General features: G+C 33.6%; 1 pseudogene; it reads right to left on the bottom strand.

Moving 5' to 3' along the window:
* Positions 1-713: 713 nt before the first annotated feature.
* The window catches only part of LOC102147822 (elongin-A-like), a 101,720-nt pseudogene continuing 83,832 nt past the window's right edge, over positions 714-18,601 (bottom strand).

An 18,601-nucleotide genomic window follows, 5' to 3' on the forward strand; every position in this document is an offset into this window, starting at 1 on the left:
GTCAGTTATTTCTCAAAGCATTCTTTCATGTTTTTTTAATCTTAGTTCTCTCTCCTCCTCTACCTGAAGCTTTTCTATATTTCTATCCTCTTAGTTCTCTCTCCTCCTCTACCTGAAGCTTTTCTATATTTCTATCCTCTAAATCACTAAATATTTCCTCCATAATGTCAAATCTATTTTTTAAGGATTCTAGATTATTTTTGTCTCATTAGTTGTGTTCTTCATATCCAGAATTTCTGCTTGGTTTTTCTTCAGGAGTTTTGATCTCTGTGGTGAAGTATCCCTTCTTCTCATTAATTTTATTCCTGAGCTCATTGAACTGTCTTTCTGAGTTTTCTTGTAACTCATTGAGTTTCTTTATGACAGCTATTTTGAATTCTCTCTCATTTAGGTTGTAAATTTCTGTGACTTCAGGGTTGGTGTCTGGAGATTTGTAACTTTCCCTCTTCTCTGAATTGTTGCTATAGTTTCTCATGGTATTTGATGAACCAATCTTTTGCTGGTACATTTGTGATAGTGTCATGTCACAGATTCTACCTGCTACCACTGGAAAGAAGCAAGAGTTGTGTTTCTGATTCCACCCTATCTGCTGGAAGTTGTGTGAGTACAGTGGGTTCTTATTCCTGCCAGGAAATTGATTTCACACAGGCTCAGGGCTGCCACTGCACCGAGGCTCATTCCCACTTGTGTGTGTGCATCAGTATTCTAGGTGCTCACATCAGCTGAGAAAGGTTTCTCATGTGCATGTAAACCTGCTGCTGCATCTTCTTATGGTCACACTGGCCACTGTGCTCAGTGCTAGGGGCTTCTTCACAGTGGTCAAGCCTGGGCCACTCATTAGGACCACAGCAGCAAGGTGGGCTCTCCCACAGGCTAGGAAAGCATTCACGAACAGGCCTAGGTCTGCCACTACACTTCCCACAGTTGTGCAGAGGCCCATGCCCACTTTTGGGGCTGCAGCAGTACTATAGATGCTTGCTCCGGCTGGGAAAGCATTTTTGTCTGTGCACAGGACTGCTTGAGAAATGAAGGGGAATTCTCACCTATCCCCACAATTTCCCAGGGAGCCAGTAGATGTACCTTCAGATGTATAGCAGCATGGCTCTCTCAGGTGTCCTGTTGTGCTGTGTGGGTATCCTCTATTAGTCAATGAATGTCAATTTTGTTTCACTTCAAAGGGGGAGAGGTAATGGGAACAGCTCACTGGGACATGTTGCTGATGTCTTACATTTATACTTTTTATTAAATATTTTGTTTAAAGATAATTGTGGGTTCACCTGCAGTAAGAAATAATACAGAGAGATCCTATGCACCATTTACCTAGTTTTGCCCAATGTCAACACCTTGCAAAATTATAGTGCTATATTATAATCAGGATATTCTCATTAATACAGTCAAGATATGGAACATGTCCATCACCACAAGCTTCCCTTCTTTAACCACACTCACTTGTCTTCTGTAACCACCCCTACTTAAGCCCTGGTAACTGCTATTATGTTCTCCCTTTCTATAATTTTGTTATTTCAAGAATTTTATATAAATGAAATAATGTATTATATGACATTTTAGGATTGACTTTTTTCACCCACCATCACTATCTGTACATTCATGCAGGTTATTGTGTATATCAATCATTCGTTCTTTTTCATTTCTGAGCGGTGTTTACGTGATACAGATTTGTCAAAGTTTGTCTAAGCATTCATCAAATGAATAACTGGGTAATTTCCTGTTTTAGATTATTGTGAATAAAGCTCCATTCGTGCAAAGGTTGTTGTATGAATGTTAGTTTTCTGTTCCCTGGGATGAATGCCAATTACGCAGTTGTATAAGAAACTGTAAAATCGTTTTCCAGAATGGCTATAACATTCTACATTCCAACAAGCAAAGTATGAGTGATCTAGTTTTTCCATGTCCTTGCCAGTGTTTGGTGGTGTCACTATTTTGTTTTAGCCATTCTAATATCTGTACAGTGTTATCTGATTATAGTTTAATTTGCACATCCTTATTGGCTAACACTATTGAACATATTTTCATGTGCTTACTTGCCATCAGCATATTCTCTTCAGTCACACATTCTGTCTTTTGTATTCTTCTGTTTGGACCATTTGTTTTTAACTACGAGGTTTTGAGAGTTATTTATATATTCTAGATACTAGTTCTTTGTCAGATATTTAGTTTTCAAAAATTTTCTCTACCTATGGCTTGTCTTTTCTTGGGGAAAATTTTTAAATTTTTGTGAGGTATTGCTTATCATATTTTCCTTTTATGGATCATGATTTTGATGTCAAGTCTAAGAATATTTTGCCTAGGCCTAGATCATGAAGATTTTCTCCTATTTTTAAAAACCTTTTATAGTTTTATATTTTACATCCAAGTTTGTAATCTATTTTCAGTCAATTTTTTGAGTAATGTGTAAAACTTAGGTCAAAGTTCTGTTTTGTTTTGCATGTGTGTTGTTTTTTGTGCTACATATGTCCAATTGTCCAGCATTCCTTGTTGCAAAAGTTATCTTTCTTTCATGATATTGCTTTTACACTTTTGTCAGAAACTAGTTGGCCATACTTATGCGAGTCTATTTTTAAGTTATTTTTTCTGTTGCATTGATCTATGTGTCTGTCCACTGCCAATGTCACACAGTCCTGATCACTATAGCTTTTGTGTTAGTTTTCTGTAGCCACTATCACAAATTACCATAAACTCTATTGCTTAAAGTAATGTAAATTTATTCTCTCACAGCTCTGGAGAACAGAAGTCCATAAATACATATCTTGGAGCTGAAATCAAGGTTAAGCATAATTATATTCTCTCCAGAGGCTCTGGAAGATAATCATATCCTCGCTTCTTCTACCTTCTGGTGGCTACCAGCATTCCTTGACTTGTAGCTACATCACTCTAATCTCTGTTTCTGTAGTTACATCATCCCAGAATTACATTCTTTCTTTATCTACCTTTCTCCTACAACGACACTTGTGGTTGCATTTACTAACTGCTGGATATTAATTAATCCAAGATGTCACTATTAATACTAGTAATATTAATATTATTAATCCAGGATACTCTCCTCCTCTCAAGATACTTAATTACATCTGGAAAGACACTTTATTCCAATTAAGGTAAGATTTATACATTACAAGGATAAGAATGTGGATATCTTTGTGGAGAAGGGGGCATCTTTTAGCCTGCAACAGCTTTATGAGTCTTCACACTTGACCTTCTGACCTCCCCCACAATTTTTAAAAATTTTGTATTCTTTTATTTTTATTTTTTTTTGAGGAAGATTAGCCCTAAACTAACATCTGCCACCAATCCTCCTCTTTTTGCTGAGGAAGATTGGCCCTGAGCTAACATCTTTATCCATCTTCCTCTATTTTATATGTGAGACACCTGCCACAGCGTGGCTTGATAAACGGTAAATAGATCCACACCGAGAATAGGAAGTGACAAACACCGGGCTGCTGAAGCAGAATGTGCGAACTTAACTGCTGCACCTCCAGGCTTACCGCTTCCCTCCTCCTTTTTTAATATAACAATCTTAATTATTTCATTTACACTTTTGAGAACTGCATCAGACAGTGTGATAATTCTTGCCTAAATCATCAAATAAAATTTAGAATACTCGAGAAGAGAAGGAAAGCCTGTTGTACTTGCTGAGAATTTCACATGCTCTTTTTTCCTTTCTGATTTTTCAAAATTTCTCCTTTTATCATTTTCTTTCTGTTTAGAGAATTTCCTCATTTCAGCGTGACTTTGGTGAGAAAGTCTCTTAGTTTTCCCTCATTTTGTAGGTGTTGATTTCTCCTTCATTCCACGAAGGTATTTTCACTGAACATAGAATTTGGGGTTGACGGTTCTTTTTTTTTCATCAATTAAAAAGTCTTAAGGAATCCTCCATGATTTCTGATTTAAAAAAAATCTGCTGTCATTCAAATTGCTGTTCCTGTAGATAATATATTTTTTATCTGACTCCTATCAAATTTTTTTTCACTTTGCATTTTCATAAATTTGACTATGAATTGTCTTGGTGTAACTTTCTTTTATCTTATCATGTTTAAAGTTTTCTTAACTTCTTGTTTTTGTAGGTTTATATTTTTTGCCAAATTTGAGAATTTTTCAGCCATTATTTATTCAAGTTCTTGTTTAGCCTTGCCATCTTTCTCCTTTACTTCTGGGACTCGGATGACTAAAATGTGAGCTTTTCCCTCATAGTCTCACAGGTCCCTGAGACTAAGTTTATTTTTTTTCCAGTCAATTTTCTCTGTATTTCAGATTGTGTAATTTCTGCAATTCAACCTTCAAATTTGCTGAATTTCTTCTCTGTTCTCTCCAGTTTGTTATCCAGTTTGAGCCTATCTGTTTATGTTTGCCTTTTTCTTTTTTTGGTTCTTTTTTTTTTTTTTTTTGGTGAATTTTTAATTCTAAAATTTCCACTTGGTTTTCTTTATATCTTCTATTTCTTTCTTCAAACATTCTATTTATTTGCTGACATTTTCTACTTTTTCATTTGTTTCAAGCATGTTAGTCATGTCTCATTAAAACATTTTTATAATGGCTGCTTTAAAATATTGTCAGATAATTCTAATGTCTATGTCATTTCAATGATGTCATCTGTAGATTCTCTTTTCTTCTTCAGTTTAAGATCTTCCAGTTCTTGGTATGACGTGATATTTTATTGAAACCTGGGACATTTTGTGAGTTATAATTTAAGGCTCTGAATCGTTTACAATTTTATGTTTTAGCAAGTGTCCTCTGGCAGCACTAAGGTGGGTTTAGGAGAGATACTCTCTCATTATTTCCAGGTGAGGGGTAAAAAGCCAGAGTTTACAATCAGCTTCCACTGACATCAGGAGACGAGTTCCTTACTAATGCTCAATTGGAACAGGAGTTCAGGTTTCTCATTGTGCCTTTAACCTGGCTCAGAGTACTAGGGGCTGTTTGTTACTGCTTACCACATCTTTCATTGATACTCTTGAGCGGATGGCCTTGTTACAAGTGAAAGATGTAAATCTTCCCTCTCCAGGATTCCTCTCACACCACCTCAGTGGGGAGGATGAAGTTCATCTCACTACTATTAGATGGAGATGGACATCCAGAATCCCAACATGGTCTTGATGACAATACAGATGGGATAGTCTCATTTCTGGGTGGTGATGAAAGTTCTAGGCCTCTAGTAGGCTTCGTCTAGGACCATCCCTACAAGGACATGGAGGGGCACCTCATTATCACTATTTAGGAATGGAGTGTCTCCCCATCTGACTTCAACAGACATTGATAGGAGACATGCCTCATTACAGCTCGGCAAGGCTAGGAATCTGGGCTCCTTGCTTGACTTTGCTTGTGTGAGTATGGGTATGGTATGTGTGTGTGGTATTTGACTGGGGTAGAATGATCATTGTCTAAAAGTTTTCTGTCCTGTGTGCCTTTTGTTTTCCTGCTTCTTTGGCTAAAGACACCAGACTTTTTTGTTGAGGATCTTTTTTTCCTCATCTGTGCCATTGCTGTTTCTGGGTTGCCAGCTTCTCCAGTATCCAGTCTGGGATATATGTGGCCAAAAGGAAAACAAGGGAAATACTACTATGTTGTGACTTGAGTCCCTAGCTCGCTAGACACTTCACTCCACCTTCTTCACTCCACCTGTTTGTTTTATACATAATGACAAGGGTTTATGTTGTACTTAATGGAAGGAATAGAGAAAAGTACATGCATTGTATCTTCTTAAAAGTGGAAGTCCCCTGATTTTTTTAAGTTAAATTAAGTGTTTGTCAGGGGAGGGGAAACACTATTATTATGAACATTTCCATAATTTTTAATATATAATATTCTAATTTAGGTTGTATATATTTTGCAGTTATGGTTTTGATCTACTGTTTACTTAAAATAAATTAGGATTTTTTTTGGTTTACATTTTTCAAATAGTTGAGTGTTTTTACTCATTGACATTTTACCAATTAAATACACACTGATGATCCAAATGATATACTACTATGTCATTATAAGAAAGAATAAGTAAGACTTACAAGTTCTAATATGGAATTACCTTTGTGGTATTAATATGCAAATATAATGAGTTGAGTGATAATATTTTTCCTAAAATAATTTCTTAAAGTAATGTAGTTTGAACTATTTCTACTAAACTTTCAGCCAAAAAGCAACTAAAATTTTCTGAATATTTTAAATTTTTACTTGGAAGTATGGAAAGACTAAAAGATAGTCTAGGTAATCTGTCCAGAGTCAAAGGAAAAGTTAGAATCCAGAGTGAGGAGTCCTAAGAAGTTTTTGTTCTGAGGGCATTTGCTGATCTGACAAACATGAACTTTGTTTGCCACAAAGCTCACAATAATCAGATGTCAAACACCTCAGGCCACTCCAAGGAAGTTAGCCAATTGGAGATCCTCCCAGATCAGGCTGAAGACACAAAGGAACTGTAATGTAAGGTAAAGATGAACCATATATAAACTTCTCTCCATCACATCAAGAATTAGGAAGCATAAATACTGTGGCCCAGAACTGAATAGGATGGAAACAGCCATCCTGAGATATTATAAATGTAAACAGACCCTATGTGGTCCACAAACAGCAACAAAAATCTGAAACAAAAACAAAAAAAACTGAAGCCATGAATTTAGTTTAAAATATTTCAAGTGTAGTTCTACCAGGTGCTTGTTAGAAGAATAACTCAAATTGTGAATTTAGTTTTAGAGGGCCTCTGAAGCTTTAAAGATTATAGATAATTTTTTAGAGAAAGGAAAGGAAGTTTTATCCTGGGCATCAACCAACACAAATGATCTTTCGATGATGAGGGTACATGTAAGAAAAATATCTAAGCAGACAAAGGAAAAGCCCTAAGAGAGAGAATGAGAACAAGTTAATACACACATATGTGCACACAAACACACATAAACGTACATAGAGCAGAATGAGTGTTGCAGAGACACTGGCTATAAAATAGCTATGCTTGCTGTGTTTAGGGAAAAAAATGTTTAGCTTGAAAATTTCCCTAGGAACTGAGAAACTATAAAGTGTGATCAGGTAGGTTTGAAAAGCAAAAAGCCCAGTTGATCTTCTGAAAAATACAGTAGCCAACTCATAAACGGATGAGTCTGACAGCAGAATAAATAATGCTCATAAGAGAATTTCTGAAGATAAATCAGAAGAATCTTCCAGAACGCACCACAGATAATGAAAAGATAGGATAAAGATTAAGAAACATGGAGGAGGAAATGCAAAATGATTGGAGTAGAGAAGGAACTGAATAGAGGCAGTATTTGAAGATATAACGGGTGAACAATTTCTAGAAGTAGTAAAAAAATTAATCTAGACTTTCAACTAGCACCGCAGACTCCAACGAGGAGAAAGATAAAAAAACTACAATGAAGCATCTCTAGACAAAAACAAAACAGAATGTTAAAGACAGAGAAAATCTTAAAAGGAGCCAGAGATAGAAAGGCACATCCATTTTAATACAATGATAGAATAGCAACATTGATAAGAGGTAGCAAATAATAGAAAATATCTTTACTATCTTACAAAGAACTGCCGACATAAGATTTTATACCCAAGGAAAATTAGTCTTTAGTAGAAGCAACAAATTAAAGACAATTTCCAACCAACAAAATTAGAGAGTTTGAGAACAGCAGAGTCTCATTAAAAGAAATTTTCAAGAAGACGCTTTAGGCAGAAAGAATGTGATTCCAAATGCAAAACACATGATGTAAAAATAATTTGGAAGAAAGCTAAATTTATGATTAAATATGAATGAACATTGAGTGGATAAAACACAAGGAATAATGTCATGTGGAGTGTCTTAAAATAACTAAATAAAATAATTAAAATACCATTGGAATGATATAATTTGGCAATGGGAAAAATAGAATGGTTCCTTAAAGTCCTTAATCTGTCTGGAGGATGTTTAAAGTGTTGGTTAATCTAGACATAGCCAATTTAAGGATGTGTGTCAAATGTTCTAAGTCAACTACTGAAAGTATACAGTGCATAACTTCCAAATTATTAGAGAGGAAAAACAGAATAATAAAAGATTTAACGCAAAAGAAGTCAATGAAGTTTACAACAAGAAACACGGAAAAGTTGAAACAAATAGAACAAGCAAATAAATATAAAATGCTATGCTTATTTCTAAAATTTATCAGTAATGATGTTAAATACAAATTATATGTTAAATAACAAAGATTAGATTTTTGAAACACCAAACATGTGCTATTTAAATGAGATACATCCAAAAAATATGAGAATAAAAGTTTGAAAGAAAAAAGTTGAAAAAAGATAAATTGTGCAAATAGTAACTAGGACAAGCATGTACAGATTTATTAACTCAAATAAAATAGACTTTAAGGTGAAAAAGTAATGGAGATATAAAAATTGTCGATTCTTTGTAAACATTCATTCAATATAAAAAATAAATATTTTAATTTGCATGTATTTAATACCATGGAAAATTTTAATCCAATACTTAACAAAATTGCAAAGAGAAATAGACAAATCTATTATCATAGTAGAGGAGTTCATTAAACTCCTTTCAGTAATACACATAAAAAGCAGACAAAATATCAGCCAGTATATAAAAGTCAGTATAGAAGACAAATTTAGATTTGACCTACTGTGTGTGGATACATGTGGGTTAAATTGTTCAAAACTGAGCCCTTTAGGCTGGGCTTCCAGAGACATAATTTATCTTCTGCAGAGATCCATGCAAATAAATTCTAGCTGAAATGCTAAAGCAATCTATCCTGGTAGAGTTCTGAGGCTGGATTCTCAAGTCATTGGTTCAACACATCAAAGATTTATAAAAGCAGGGCTTGAACGCCAGCCTCCTGATCAAGTCAGGGATCATGTAACCATAAACACTTAAGTGGTAGCACAGAATTGGGAGCCAATGTTATCTCTCTTGTACTCGACTTCTAGAAGGCTTAGACCCCATCCCTTGATTCTTGATCAATCATGAAGCTTAAAAATCCCACAAACAAATTAGAAAATTCTTTTCCTGGAGTCTGACATATGGCCTTGTGAGATTCCTGTAAACTGCCCCCAGAATATGGCAAGTAATAGGGAATCTGCATATTTGCTATCTCCTGTTTCTGTATCTAAATACTTATTGCCCAGAAGAGGTATCGTGGGTGCTGTCTGCTCATTTGCCTTGTTTATTCAAAAATGCGTAGAAAACACATTATTTTCAAGCTCATACTAAGCATTTATGAAAATTGAGTATTATACTGAGTCATAAAACAAATCTTAGTAAATTTCAACTAATTTAAATCATACAGACAGGACATATTCTCTGATCACAATGTAACTGACATAGAAATAAAAACCTAAAAGATAACTAGAAAGATTCAGATATTTGGAAATTTTAAAACACAGTTCTAAATAAATGGTGTATCAAAAGTAAATTTTTGAAATGTTTTCAAGTGAATGATAAGAAAAAATATTAGAAATGAAAACTTGTGTGATACAGCTAAAAGAAATTAGAGAAAATAATTAGCCTTAAATATATTTATTAGAAAAGAAGTTAGTGTTGAAAACTAATGAGCTAAATATCCATTTCTAGCAATTATGAAAAGAACTGCAGTATAAACACAAACTATACACGAGATTAATAGAGTTAAAAATATAAATTAATGATACAGAAAACAAATATACAATGGAGTGGATCAGCAAGCCAAACGTAGAAATATTTAAAAGGGATAATAAATTGCAAGATTGCTCAATAACGAAGAAGACAGAAATAAGCAATGTCAGGAATAAAAAAATAGATATTGACAAAGATGCTGTGCATATTACAAAAGAGTATATTTAAATATTTTCAAGTTGATTTGAAAATGTACATAAAAAGACACACTCATAAAGATGTAAGTTACCAAATTGGACACAAAAATTATGATAAATTAACTTTCCCAAACAATCTCCTTCATCAAATGACTTCCATGGCCAATTCTATATAACATTCAAGGAAAAAATAATTCCGATCAGACATACATTTATTCTGGGAGTGGAAAAAAAATGTGAGACAGTTTCTTGACTCATACAATGAGGTGAGCATAATCTTAATACCAAAACTACATAAGGAGAGGAGAAAATTCAAGCAAATCTCACTTAAGAATGTATTAACAAAATGTTAAAATAGGAAACAGATCTAACAAATAAAGAAAGAGAACATATTGAAAAGTATGATTGTTTATTGGGGTACAATTTACAGACTATAAAACTTAATAATTTAACCATTTAAAATGGTACAAATCAGTAGCTTTTAGTACATTTACAGTATCCTGCCACTATCACCAATATCTCATTCCAGAACACTTTCATCATCCAAAAAAGAAAATTATACCCATTAAGAAGTCACTCCCATTACCCATTATTCCTCCAACTTCTGGCTAACAATAATTTGCCTTCTTTCTTTCTGGATTTACCTATTCTGACATTCCATGTAGACGAATTCATACAATATGTGATCTTTTGTATCTGATTTATTTTAATTATCATAATGATTTTGAGGTTCATCTGCTTTGTTTCATGTATTCATACGTTGTTGCTTTTTATGGCTGAATAATATTCCATTGTATAGATATACTGTATTTAGTTTATCCAATGAAAAATTTTTCAGACATTTGAATTGTTTCCATCCTTTAGCTATTGCAAACAGTGTTGCAAAGAACTTTCATGTACACGTATTTGTCTCAATATTGGTTTTAATTTCTCTTAAGTATACTCCTTGGAACAGAATTGTTGGGTGATATGGTAATTCTATTTTTAACTTTCTGAGAAACTATCAAAATTTTTGCACAGTGACTAAACCATATTACATTCCTATGAGCTATTCATGACTGTTCCAATTTCTCCAAAAATCTTTGCCAGCACTTTTATGTTACTTTTTTTTAAAAAAATTATAGCCAACCTAGTGGATGTAAAGCAGCATATCACTGTGGTTTTGATCAGCACTTATTTGATGATATTGATCATTTTTTCATGTGCTTATGCACCATTTGTATATGTTCTTTGGAGAAATATCTAATCAGATTCTTTACTCATTTTTTAATTGGGTCATTTGTGTTTTTGGTGTTGAGTTGTAAGAGTTATTTATATATTGTGGATACCGGACCCTTATCAGATATATGATTTGCAAATATTTTCTCTCACTTTTGCATTGCCTTTTCTTTTTCATGATAGTGGTTTTTGATGCACAAGGTTTTTAATTTTTATAAAATCTCACTTATCTGACTTTGGTTCATTTGTTGCTTGTGTTTCAAGTATTAAATCTAATAATCCATTGCAAAATCCAAGGTCATGAAGATTTACCATATGTTTTCTTCCAGGCTTTTATAGTTTTAGCCTTCATATTTAGATCATTGGTACATTTTGAGTTAATTGTCATATATAGGGTAAGATAATGGTCCAACTTCATTTTTTTCATGAAGATCATCCAGTTGTCCCAGTACCATTTATTGAAAATACTATTCATTCTCCATTGGATGGTCTCGGCACACTTGTAAATCAATTGACCGTAGATGTACATGTTTATTTATGGACAGTCCAATGTACTCCATTTATTTATATATCTATCCTTAGGCCAGTATCATACTTTCTTGATTACTCTTGCTTTCTAGTAAGTTTTGATATTGGGAAGTGTAACTCTTCCAAATCTGCTTCTCTTTTTAAAGATTTTTTTGAATATTCAGTGTCCATAACAATTGTATGTGACTTTTAGGAAGACCTTATCCATTTCTACAAAAAGGCCAGTAGGACTTTATAAAGCTTGTATTGCATCTGTAGATCAATTTGGTCGGTATTAACATCATAGCAATATTTATTTAGTCTTCCAATCCATGAGCATGAAATGTCTTTCTATTTATTTGTCATCTTTAATTTACTTCAACATTTCGACATTTTCCATGTACAAGTCTTTCACCTCCTTGCTTAAATTTATTCCTAATAATTTCATCTTTTTGATGTTTTGTACATTATGTTGTTTTCTTAATTTCCTTTTGGGATTGCTCATTACTAGTGTATAGAAATACAAATGAGTTTGTATGTTAATCTTATATCTTGAAACTTTGTTGAATCATTTAATATCTCTAAACATTGTTTGCTTGAATTCTTAACAATTTTCTCTATATAAGACCATGTCATTTGAAAATAGGAATAGTTTTATTTCATCCTTTCCCATTTGGATGCTTTCTAGCACCTAATTGTCTTGGCTAGATCTTCAAATATAACGTTGAAGTGGTGAGAACAGATATCCTTGCCTTTTCCTGATGTTGAGGAAAGTTTTCAGTCTTTTAACATTAAGTATGATGTTATGTTTTTCACAGATGATTTTTACAAATTGGTGAAATCCCCTTCTATTCCTAGTTCATTCAGTTTTTATCACAGAAAAACACTCTTGAATTTTATTAAATCCTTTTTCTTTATTACTTGAGATCATCATGTGGTCTCCTCTCCTTTATTCTATTAATATGGTATATTACATTGATTAGTTTTCTTATGCTGAACCTGTGTTCCTGGGATAATGCCCATTTGTTGTGAGGTATAATCCTTTTAAGTGTACTGGATTTGGTTTACTAGTATTTTGATGAAGGTTTTTGTATACCTATTCACAAGAGATTTTGGTTTATAGTTTTCTTTTTATGTCTTTGGCTTTGAGGTCAGAGTAATTTGGTCTCAGAGAATATATTAGGAAGTGTTTCACCCAATTCTATTCTTTCTGGAAGAGCCTGGGAAGAACTGGTGTTAATTATTATTTAAAAGTTTGATAGATTTCTCCATGGAACCGTTTAGTCTTAGGCATTTGTGTGTGTGTGTGTGAGGAAGATTGGCCCTGACTTAACATCTATTGCCAATCTTCCTCTACTTTGTATGTGGAATGACACCAAAGCATGTCTTGAAGAGCAGTGTGTAGGTCCATGCACAGGATCTGAACCCGCAAACCCAAGGCCACCAAAGTGGTGTGCAAACTTAATCACCACACCACCAGGCCATCTCCAGTCCTGGGCTTTCATTTGTCGGGAGTTTTTTGTTTACTGACATAATCGCTATACTCTTTAAAGACCTGCTCACATTTTCTATTTCTTCCTGAGTTAGTTTTGGTAGTTTGTTGCTGCTAGGAATTGTTCCATCTCGTCTAGGTTATCTAATTTGTTGGCATATAATTGTTCAGAGTATTCTTTTATAATTCTTTTTATTTGTGTAAATTCAGTAGTAATTTCCCCACTTTCATCCCTGATTTTAGTTGAGTCTTTTTTCTTTGCCAATCTGGCTAAAGGTTTGTAAATTTTATTAATCTTATCAAAGAACCAATGCTTGGTTTAATTAACTTTCTCCATTTTTTATTCTCAATTTTTTTTTTTTATCTCTGCTCTAATTTTCATTATTTCCTTCTTCTCTCAGCTTTTGGTTTAGTTTGTTCTTTTTCTGATTTTTCTAGTGTAAAGTTAGATTGATTATTTGAGATCTTTATTCTTTTTAATATAAGCATTTACAGCTATGAATTTCTTTCTTAGCATTGCCTTTGTTGCATCCCATAAGTTTTGGTATGTGATGTTTTCATTTTCACTGGTCTCAAGATATTTTCTAATTTCCCTTGTGATTTCTTCTTTAACCCAGTTGGTGTTTAAGAGTGTGTTATTTAATTTCCACATATTTGTGGATTTCCCAACTCTTACTGATTTCTAGTTTCATTCCTTTGTTATTGGGAGAGATAATTAGTATTATTCCAATCTTTATAAACGTATTGAGGCTTGTTTTGTGGCCTAATATATGGTCTTCCCTAGAGAGTGTTTCAAGTCCCCTTGAGAAATATGTGTATTCTGCTGTTATTGGTTGAAGTGTTCCATAAATGTCTATTAATCTGATTATAGTATTTTTCAAGTCTTCTTTTTCTTATTTTTTTGTCTAACCATTATTGAAAGTGAGATATTAAAGTCTCCAACTATTATTATTTAATTTCTCCAGACCATGATTTTAAGATTTTATCTTTGTTTTTGCCTTTCAATAGTTTGATCACAAGGTATTTTGGTGTGTATCTCTTTGAGTTTACCTTACATAGGCTTCACTGAGTTTCTTGGATGTGTAGATCCATGTTTTTCATCAAATTTGGTAAATTTTCTGCTATTATTTCTTCAACTATTCCTTCTGCCTTTTTCTTTCTCTTCTTCTTCTGGGACTTCCATTTTTGAGTATGTTGGTATGCCTCATGGTGTCCTACAGGTCTTTTTGGCTCTATTATTCTCTCTTCATTCATTTTTCTTTCTGCTACACAATTGACCTATCTTCAAATTCACTGATTCTTTCTTCTGCTTGCTCAAATCTGCTATTGAACTGCTACAGTGATTTATTTTTATTTCAGTTATTATACTTTTCAACTGCAGATTTTCTATTTGGTTACTTTTATTATAATTTCTATTTCTTTCTTTTTTTCCTATATTTTCTGAGACATTGCTCTCATGGTTTCCTTTATTTGTACTTGGTTTTCTTTAGCTCTGAGCATATTTTAAATAGTTACCCTAAAATATTTATCTAGCAAATCCAGTGTTAGGACTCCCTATGGGATAGTTTCTATTCTTTTTTTTTTTACACTTTATGGACTATACATGTTTGCATGTTTCCCAATATTCTGTTGAAAACTACATTTTTAATATTCTAATATGGCAACTCTGGAAATAAAATTCTCACATCTCCTTAGGATTCATTGTTGATACTTATAGCTGCACTTTGTTTAGTGACTTTTGAGAACTAATTTGGTAAGGTCTGTATTCTTTGTCATATGTGACCAGTGAGGCCTCTATTCTATATGCTGAGAAGTGAACTAGTGAAATTGACAGAGATTTCCTTAAAGGTTTGAACCAGAAAATTAAAAAAACAAGAAAAAATAATAATCTCCCAGTCTTTGCCTATTGTCTTTGTGTGTATTGAGGCACACCTGCAACACTCAGCCTGGCACTTTACAATTTTTTCTTAGCCTTCACTTCCTGCGTGTGCAGAGCCTGAAAGTGAACCAGAGGTGCAGGCCTGGAACGTCCTCAAATATTTTCAGATCCTGCATCCAGCCCTGGGCATTCCCGTATCCTTCTAGATTGTCACGTATATGGACCAGCTTTTCAAAGCCCTTATTCCCCAAATCATCTCATTATTTAGCTTTTCCTCCCACACTTTCCATTTGTTTATTGTTTGTCCCAACTGTTAACTCCTGCCCATATAGCAGCAGATGAAACATTTGCTTTTAAATGTTTTTCACAGAAACTCCATGAGTTGTTGCCTCAGCTCTGAGTGAGTTCGGATTTAGGCAAAATAAAGGCGAGCTCCTTGAGTGAGTCCTTCCGTGAACCACCACACAGCTCAAAGGAAACAAGCACAATTCTTTGAGAATAAAGTCCATTCTATTTCCTCCAGTACTGAGAACCTATACTGAGAACATAGGCTGTTGTCTTCAAGGGCACTGACAAAATAGGGAGAGGGCCACGTGACCAGGGTAAATTAAAAGGCCACAAAGATCTCTTACCAAGTTTCAGTTGTCTTTTCTTGAGTAACAATTGCCTGGTCACCATAAATTGTTTATTAGTTTCCAGAGTTCTTGTAAAGTTAATTCTGACAGCTTTTGCCAGTTTATTCATTGCCTTTGTGGTGGGATAGGTTTTTGGTGTTCCTACAGCACCATTTTGCTGATGTCATTAAATTATTGTTTTTTCAGTGAATAATTTTTAAATATTATCAAAATTGGTTCAATATCAAATATTTTGGGGTCATCTTAGGAATGAAAGAGTGTTTAAAATGACAAATATACTTAATGCAATTTGCTACCATGTTAGATTGAACGAGAAAAATAATGATGATATAAATATATTCCAAAAAGCTGTTGATAAAATTCAGTACCTCTTCATTGTAAAGGGATTTTTTACGATTAATAAGAAAAGAAATCTTTCTTTATGCACACACTCATACATACACATAAACACACCCCCTCAGCTACAATCATATGGATGGGACATTAAATGATTTATCCTTGAGTCAGGAACCTATGCAGTATGTCATAACCACTGCTATTCAATAGTTTCTGATCAACAGGGTGGAACAAAAAAAAAGACAATAAAATATATAAATATTGTAAACAAAAGAAGTAAAAATGTAACTTATTCTCTATTTTACTGTGTATATAGAAAATCCAAAGATTCTATAGATTAAGTGTAATAATTGATAAGAGATTCTCAGGTTTTCTAGATAAAACGTCTCTATGCAAAACCTGTTTTATTCCCATATACAAAAATTCAGCAAATGCACTTGTTGAGAAACTAATGTAGATTCTCCAACTGTTTCTCACTGATGCATTTACAACACTATATTGTAAAATCTTTACTGATGTAAGTATTGTAACTCAAAATGCAAGATACTTATCCTTTTCCAATGTTTTATATGATTCAATCATTTTTTATTAATTGCATAATCAAATAACCCAAAGACCTACTTATTACTTTCATTGAAAATCCATCTCTTTCATTTATTGGAATGTACTTATTAAATTAAATTGACGATTGTCTCAAATTTTTCTATTAATCAGTGTTAATCAGCACTTTTGGCGCGATCTGAAAAAAATTTGCGTTACAATACTCTTTTTGAAATCAGAATAATATACATATTTATTTAATCACCTGTCTTTATTATTTTTTGTTTTATTTGTATTTAATTTTCTATTATTGCTGTTTCTTATAACCAATTAATATTTTATCTAAAATAACTCAGTACATTATTGGCTTCATGTAACTTCTAGTGTCGGCTGATTAGCACATGTTTACACCTTGGGAAAACTTTTGACCCAACACCTTCATTATGTGCTATAGATTGATGAAGTAGCATAATCCTAGAAGTCATTCCTACACCTAGGTGACTAGCAATCACTTAATCCATACATGACAATGACTGCCATCAACATGAAGCAATTATCATTGAGCACAGAAACTCAAACATCATTAGCTTCAAGGTATATCTGCCCCTAAGGAAAGCAAGTAAAACCATAATGATACATAGCAGATTTGCAAAAATTAAATCTTTATAGCTAAGGGAATTCCCATGCACTGCTGGCACTGCTGGTGATGGTGCAAAGTAGCATAAAAATTTGGGGAAGCAGAATTCCATTACTTAGTAACCTTGAAGATAAATTTATCTTGTGACTCAGCGATTCCAATTTTTTAGTATATCCTTAAGATAACTATGCACATGGGCATCAAAAGACTCGTACAAGGATGTTTTTGGAATCACTGACTATGAAAGTCACCTCTAAAAGTAGTGTCTATCATCTATCAAATGTCTATTTAGATGGAACAGATGAATTGTGAAATCTTAAGTAGAGGGAAATGAATGAACTACAGCTATGCACAACAGCATGGATATGTCTTTCAAACTAATATTGAACAAAAGAAACAAGTTGAAATTGCATACAGACGATATGATTCCATTCCTGTAAATTTCAAAAACAAGCAAAATTAACCTATGTTGTTTAGGGATGCATTTATAGATGTAACCATTGTAAAGCAAACAAATAAGCTTTATATTATATCTCAGGATTGTGGTTTCTTCTGGTGGGTGAGAGGGAGGGGTTTATGATTAGATACAGTTATCAAGAGTAGGGGGAGTCTATGGTTCTGGCAATGTTCTATTTCTTTATCTGGATGGTAGCATGCATGTTTATGGATACCTGTTTGAGTTTGCATATCTATCTTATACACTTTTCTGTAAGTATATTTCACAATCAACACAATGTAAAAAATATACTCTGGGTATATGCTGATTCCACCATCTGCTCTCTTGACCTTGTGCACACATGTTGCTTCTAAACAACTCCGTATGCAATAGGCACCTAAAACTCCAAATCTGCTATTTCCCTCTCTAACCTGTCCTTCTCTCAGCCTTTCCTACCTCAGTCAATAACAGTATTAATTCAGACACTTGGGCTCAAATATATGGAATTATCTAGGATTCCTCCCTTTGAACTCATAGGATACTTCCAATGCACTACAAAATCCTTTTGGCTCTGCTGCTACTTATCATTTCACTGCTACCTTCCCTAAATCATACTCACGTGCCCTTATGTGATTACATTTTACCTAGTGAGTTATCAACGCACTGTATTTCTTAATTCATTTCTCTGAACATTTCTGTAACCTTAACATTGCTTTCCCTTGAAAAGACCTCATTTCACTTAGCCTTCTCAAAAGTTGAGTGTTTTCTTTTTATTTTTCCAGCTTTATGGAGATAGTTGATAGACAACATTGTGTAAATTTAAGGTGTAACAACTGTACAACATGATGATTTTATGTATGTATATATTGTGAAATGATTACCACAATAAGATTAGTTAACACATCCATCACCCAACACATTTCCCCTTTTTGAGTGTATGTATTTGGTGAGAACTTTTAAGATCCACTCGCTTAGCAACTTTCAAATATACAATGTAGTATTGCTAACTATAGTCATCATGATGTACATTAGATCCCCAGAACTTATTCATCACATTACTGGAAGTTTAAACCCTTTGACAACCTCCAGCCATTTCCCCCTCAACCTCACTCCTGGCAAACACCAATCTACTTTCTGTTTCAAC

Source organism: Equus caballus, chromosome 18 (genome assembly GCF_041296265.1).
Source record: "Equus caballus isolate H_3958 breed thoroughbred chromosome 18, TB-T2T, whole genome shotgun sequence".
Taxonomy (NCBI): domain Eukaryota; kingdom Metazoa; phylum Chordata; class Mammalia; order Perissodactyla; family Equidae; genus Equus; species Equus caballus.